A 6,809-nucleotide genomic window follows, 5' to 3' on the forward strand; every position below is an offset into this window, starting at 1 on the left:
ACCTAAGTTTGCAGACCAAAATTAGAGAAAAAGGAGGGCCACAAGGAAAGCCAACATTTTCGCCCTAGCCTTCCAAGGTCAATTAAGACTCAGGAGAGAGGCTGGTGAGATGGCTCAGTGGTCTAAAGCACCTACTTAGAACAAGCTTAGCAAAGCACAGGGACCATGGTTCAATCCCCCAGCCCCACATGCCAGCTAGCTGCGCCCCCTGGTGGGCTGAGCTGGCCACACACACACATACACACACACACACACACACACACACACACACACAAATGAAAGTACATTTTTAAAAAAATTAAATTTAAAAAAAAAGACTCAGGACATATGAGAACTTGTACTGTAATGTTATGTAACTTGGTAATGTCCCAAATTTTCTGATCAAGGAGATTATGGGGCCAAAGAGGAAAATGATTGATGATGTAGAGTCTGCCTAAGGAGAGTCACATGGAGAGAAAACATTCTCTCAGTCTTTCACAGAGAGCACATTGGCCTAGCAATGGCCATGACTCATCCACATGGCTGACACTGACAAAGGATCTACAATCTGAGGTACAGGATCTCAGGATAAATCCTAGGGGATTTCACTCACCTTATCAGACCCAAAAGTTACAACTCTTGTTGCATAGGTCCTGCTTTACCCTGGTCTCAATTATCCAGAAGAAAAGTATGAAAACGAAGTATAAGAAGTAAAGCCATGCTGTTATGTTGAGCTATAGGGGACTCAGGTCAACAATTTCTGACACTTCCAGTCAAGCGGAAGATCCAATACTATTATGGTCTATTGGGCTCTTTTAGAATATTTTGCTGAGTTAACACACCTATAATATTCAAATAACGGAACTTAACAAAAAAAGGGGATACAGAGGAATGTCCATTTTGTATCTCTGATTCCAAAATGGTTAGGATATATATACAGTTACATTCTCTTAATGAATAGAGGGATTTGTTCTAATAGTGTTTATAAATAGCATATCATGTCTGCATCTTGCACACCAATTAACCACTAGGAAGAACGTAATGTGTTAATTACTGAAACTGTCCTACCAATTTGGTTTGAAACTGTCTCACTGCTATTTGTTTCCCAATGAAATTATGGAAAGAAAAAAAAGAAAATTCTGTATAAAGAAGAAAGAATCTAAATTTTAAAAAAAAAAAAAAGAATCTGAAGGGATTACTTACATTTCTTAGTTAAATGTAGCTACGTTTTTATGAAGGCAGTTATATCCTAAATCCATAACTTTCAGAAAATAACACTTGCAAACATTATTTCAAGTTTTTACTTCAAACTATACTTCTATATAGGAAAACTGATTTAAAGGCAATTTCATTCACATAATTTTAAAGATATTTTTCTGGCTAAACCAATGTACAAATCATTTTCATATACTAAGTACCTGGAATATAATGTTAAAAGCTTTCCTCCGGCTGGGTGTTGCAGCATGCACCTACAATCCCAGCTCTGGGAAGGCTGAGGTAGGAGGATCTTGAGCTCAAAGCCAGCCTGGGTTTGATACCAAGAACTTGTCTCCAAAAAGGAAGAGTTCTCCCTTCTCCTAAAACTGTTAGTTGCACTATTTAAATGCATATTCTTCCTGTAAATAAAATAAATTATACTGAAAATCTAATCTCAATGTTTCTATAATATTACTTGACTTAGAATACCTATAGTGCTATAATTCAAATATTTTAAATGTCCACTAACAGTGATTTTAACTTTTCAATGTAGAATTCTTTATTATCAATATAAAATTTGTGTAACAGTCTTTTTTCCTATAGCATTAGAAGAATGATTTTTAAAACAACTGCAGAAACATTTCAGGAAAACGTAGAAGTACTTTGTGTCTCAAGTATAGACTATAAGGTGTGTCTTAAGAAATTATTGCTAATAGCAGTTATACATAGTCCTAAAAGACTCACTTTCTTCAATGAATCAGAGTAGATTCAAGTTTATACCTTCAATGATGTTACTGTCAAAACTTGCATTCTGATATGCCTCACAGAGTAGAAGAGGAAGAGATAGAATTACAGCTGGCCTAACAGATAATTGCACATTGAAATATGTTACACTTGTAAATATCTTATACTAAGACAGGAAAAAATATGAGATTCACTGCTTTACAGTGTAAAACTTTTGTTAATTGCTGGATAACGCAATATAGCTCTTAACTCTATGCTTGCTTTAGTATACCAACGTACTGAAGGCTACTCTATGCATTTGAATTCTGTATTCTTTTAAGAATTAGAACCTTATATGAAGAAGACATTCTGGATTAAGGACATCCACAAAATACTGTTTCCTAAAAATAATTATGTGCATTAAAAGGTGGAAAATATACAATTAATATACAACTAAGCATATCATGAAATTTGAAAATTAAGTTATAAGTTGATAAGTATAGTTCAAAGTGAAAATACTAATTAGAATTTTTTTAAATAACATTTTCTGTATCACCATTAAGTAAATACTTGTGGAATTTTTTTTTTAAATGTATTTAGTACAGGGTCTATAGGGTCTCACTACACAGACCAGACTCACAGTGATCCTCCTGTTTTCAACCTCCCAAGCGCTGGATTATAGGCTTGTGCCACCACATCCAGTTTCAATTGCCTTTTCAGAGATCCCTAGGCACGGGGCCCACACAGCACACCTAGGACTGAATGCCAGTCCCTAGGCCTGTCAAAGAAAGCGCTTTAATTCATTGAGCTATCTGTCCGGCCCACTTGTGGGATTTTTGTTGGTTTGGGTTTTGGGCTTTTTAAAACAGGGTTTCAATTCAATCTGGCCTTGAACTCACTATGTAGCCCAGGCAGGCCTCAAATTCAAGGCAATCCTGCTGCCTCAGTCTCCTAAATGCTGGGATTATAGGAATGAGCCAGGGTGCTCAGCTATATTTGTCATTTAAATGAATGGAATTAGGGAAAACAGCCAGCATCAGATAATCTAAAGCAAAAAATAAATCAGAAATCTAGACAAACTGGACTAGATTTAAAATACACTTGAACACTCTAGGGTTAAAATACACTTAAAGTAAATGTCTGATAATCTCTACTGACATACACTAATCTCAAAACTATAAAAACTCTTAAGATAATAACTGTTTTATATAACTGTAAATGCCATTCAATTTAATGTTTGCTTGTTTGTTTGCTTTTTGAGGAACTGGGGATTGAACTCAGGCCCTTGTGCTTACCATAGAAGCACTTACTCCACTGAGCCATCTCCCCAGCCCCTAAGTAAACTTCCTGTATATTATTTTAATTTTGTCTGTAACTTAAGGAATTTTAACATAATCATAATAATACCAGGAAAGATAAAACTAGGAGCTGACATGCAGAGGTTGAACATTTCCTAATCTCAAGCATTTTACTTGTATTGTCTCATTTCTCCTACAGAATTACCTTATGAGGCAATTTTATCATCCCCCTTTGGACAAATAAGGGAACTATGATTTTAAGAAATTAAAAAATTTGCCCAACAATTTGCAATGTATTAACTATTATAACTGTCCTACTGACCTGTTTTGAAACTGTCTCATTGCTATTTCTCAATAAAATTAATTTTAAAAAGAAAAGAAATTTGCCCATGATCACACAGAAGAGAAACCAAGACTGAAACCCAGTTTACGTAAGTCCAAAATAAATGGCTCTTTTTTTGACACCTACATTGAAATTTCCCTCTAATTAATACTTACTAAAGAAAGAGACGTTATCAAAATTATAATGAATAGTGATGTAGACTGAAAACTAGTCATAGCTTGATAATCATATATGAATAAGAAATAATTTTAAGTCCAGTAAGACTTTTTTTAAAAAGCTTAATATGTAATACCACAAAAAAAAGGAAACATCTTTGTATTTCGGTAGAAAGATGAGAGACAAACTTTATCTCAGTTAGATACTTGAAATTCAAAGACAAACTTGGAGAGATTCCATACTTCACATTCTGTCAGCCATACAGCAGTGTTCTCTGGTAAACTAGGATTATATCTATACTTCATAAAGTAAGATAAAAAGTGACTAGGAGTTGCTTGTCTAGTCCTTTGCTCTGATTCTTATCTGTCCCCTAGTCTCTTGGTTTTTCTTTTTTCACAGAAGTGGGAGACTTGTTCTAATGAAGGATAACTAAACATCAAGCTAAAGAACTCCTACAAACTCACATGCAAATGCACATACACTAAAAGGAAGTCCATAAGCACAACGATTTGTAAAGTATTCCAGAAGAAATGGATGTTCCAATTATTTTCCAAAGTACTAACTACAGAAGTACCGGTGACTCCTCTATAAACTCCTTCAATTAATTTTAAAACATTTAATTTGTATAATCAAATAAAAATGGGGGAAAGGAAGCAAGACAGAAAATGAAGGAAGGCAGTAAGGAAAGCTGGAGGTTTGATCAAATTTTTAAAATCAAAATGTGTCATTATTTCAAAATTAACAATCTACTACTGGGAGTTCCAAAACTATGATCTGTTTGTTCCTTTTAATCTCTCAGTAGCATGATATGTTAACCATAAATAAGCATGCCAAAGACAAATGAAAAATAATGAGGGAATCCAGAGATCTGTATATTGAGACATACCTCATAATTTCAATATTTACATAAAATGAAGTAGATATGAACAGATTTAGTGAAACTGAAAAGATGATTGAAATGCTGAGAGTGCAGAATTTCCTAAGTATGAAAAAATTACAAATATAACATACACATATGAATTTATATCCATTTACATTCTTCCTTTATTACAAAATGAAGTTGTATATTAAAGTACTCTTATCCACACCATGGAACGACATCCAAGGCAGCTCTCACACCCACCAAAATACTGAGTCTTTGTAGGTACTTCAGTACAAAGTATGTAGTTCTATTAAAAAAATAGTTCATATCTAAAAACAAAACTAGCTCACATTTCTAAGTCTTCTCCATTAAAAACATATTCTTACTCTAAAACACATGTGAGACTGACTCTATTGTTATATTATCAAAACACAGCATTACTGATAATCCGTTGGCCATCCCTCTAAAACATGCTCACTTAGAAATCAAGTACAAAACTAGTCTATGAACAGAGAAGTCCAGTTTTAAAACAAAACTTTTACTTGTATGAATTCATTAGCTTTATTTTCTTCTGATTGCCCAAATATAATCCACTTATCCAGGCCTTGGTTACAAAGATAACTTCCTGCTCATTCAGAAGATTACTTCGACTAATCTAAAATCATTGTTACTATGGCTCCCACAGGTACTTTTCCATTTACAAACAGAAGCAAAAGTCCTACAATATTTTGGTATAATGTTCATTATACGGATTTTTCAAACTTGACATTTGGGTTCTCCTGTCCTTTAATATTTACTATGTAATATCCATATGTAAAATCTATTGCTTCTAGGTACATGCCTGTAATCCCAGCATTTGGGAGGCTGAGGTAGAGGATCAAGGAGTTGGAGACCAGTCTGGGCTACAAAGTGAGTTCAAGAACAGCCTGAATTTCATAGCGAGACCCTATCTCAAAAATGACCAAAAAAAATCTGTTGTTTCTACATAAGACATAGGTGCAAAAAGTTTGAATTTTTTTCTTTTCTTTTTTTTTTTTTTTTTTTCGGAACTGGAGATTGAACTCAGACCCTTGCACTTGCCAGGGAAGCACGTGTTCTACTGTGCCACGTCCCCAGCCCCTTGAATTTCTGCTTAAAATACTGTAGGAAAAAAGCTACCAAACTTTAATGTTCACAGACCTAAATTATAGCTATATAATAAAGATGAAATGAAAGTGATTTGTGTAACAGCAGCCTGAATTACTCTTCCTCTGGACTAATGACATCTACCTTTGAAGTAGTGCAGAAGCTCCTTTAGCTGGACACTAAATAATCTTAGACGGTGTATATTCAATGCTGCCAGCCATCAGCACAGAAGAGAAACAGATCGTCTTTTATGGAAGAAAACAGAGGAAAGTTTCTGTTATCTCTGCAGCGCTAGCAGGAAAAACTTATAGATTATAAACAATACAAAAACCTTATTTTGACTGACAAACTTGTGGCTCTTAAAAAAAAAAAAAGAAAGAAAGAAAAAAAGAAAAAGTCTCCATAAAGCCCACAAGGCTGTAGATTTTTTCAATCTCGATCTCATTCCACATTTAGGTTAAAAAATATTTTCAGGTCTTTAATCACTAACATAGTTATGGTCTATCCTCATTGATTTTTTCCATTACATTTTCATATATTGCGACTTTATTTCAGAAATTTCTTCAGAATAAACTATCTGGAGAAAGGGAAAATAGTACATCTTCAGATTGATTTATGTAAAAGTGATGAGACCAGTATGAACATATGCAGCTGCTTCTGAATTAAAAAGAACAAATCTTCATTTTTTAAACCATAAAGTAAATGAAAATGAAATTTAACAAATTACATTCTGTTACAACCTATTAAACAGCAAGATCACAAATGTACGAAATGTAAAGCAATCCCCTTAAACTCCAATTTTTGCAAAAAGTGTGCTAGCCCTCCAACACAATCTAATGGAAGTATTTCAGAAAAGTTGATCCTAATGAAAACTCTAAAGCAAAAAGTTGAGCAGAAGGTGCATCCAAACACCTCCCTATCGCTAAATGGACCAGCGTGCAGAAATTGCAGGACAGCACTAGCTAGCTTCACCCAGAGCAGTCCATCTCTTGGGCAGACCCCTGGAGAACAATCCCTAACAAACTGAGAAAGGCATCAAACCACAAGAAGCTAAGACATGGATATGGGGGAAGATGCAGAGGACCTCGGGCGACCGAAGGGACCCAGAAGTAGGAAGGGACTGGGG

At 34.7% G+C, this 6,809-nt stretch overlaps 1 protein-coding gene across 10 annotated transcripts in view; it reads right to left on the bottom strand.

The window, feature by feature from the left end:
- Fer (FER tyrosine kinase) overlaps window positions 1-6,809 on the bottom strand; it is a 485,925-nt gene that overhangs the window by 470,331 nt on the left and 8,785 nt on the right. For 2 of the 10 annotated variants that reach the window (XM_023708321.1, XM_023708312.1), the window contains exon 1: window positions 5,828-5,928. The exons of the other annotated variants lie outside the window; for them this stretch is intronic. The gene's annotated coding sequence lies outside the window, so the exon portion shown is untranslated. Of the gene's footprint in view, window positions 1-5,827; window positions 5,929-6,809 lie in introns of those variants that run through there. 10 annotated transcript variants of the gene reach the window in all.

Source organism: Octodon degus, unplaced genomic scaffold (assembly GCF_000260255.1).
Source record: "Octodon degus isolate 3935 unplaced genomic scaffold, OctDeg1.0 scaffold00009, whole genome shotgun sequence".
NCBI lineage: Eukaryota > Metazoa > Chordata > Mammalia > Rodentia > Octodontidae > Octodon > Octodon degus.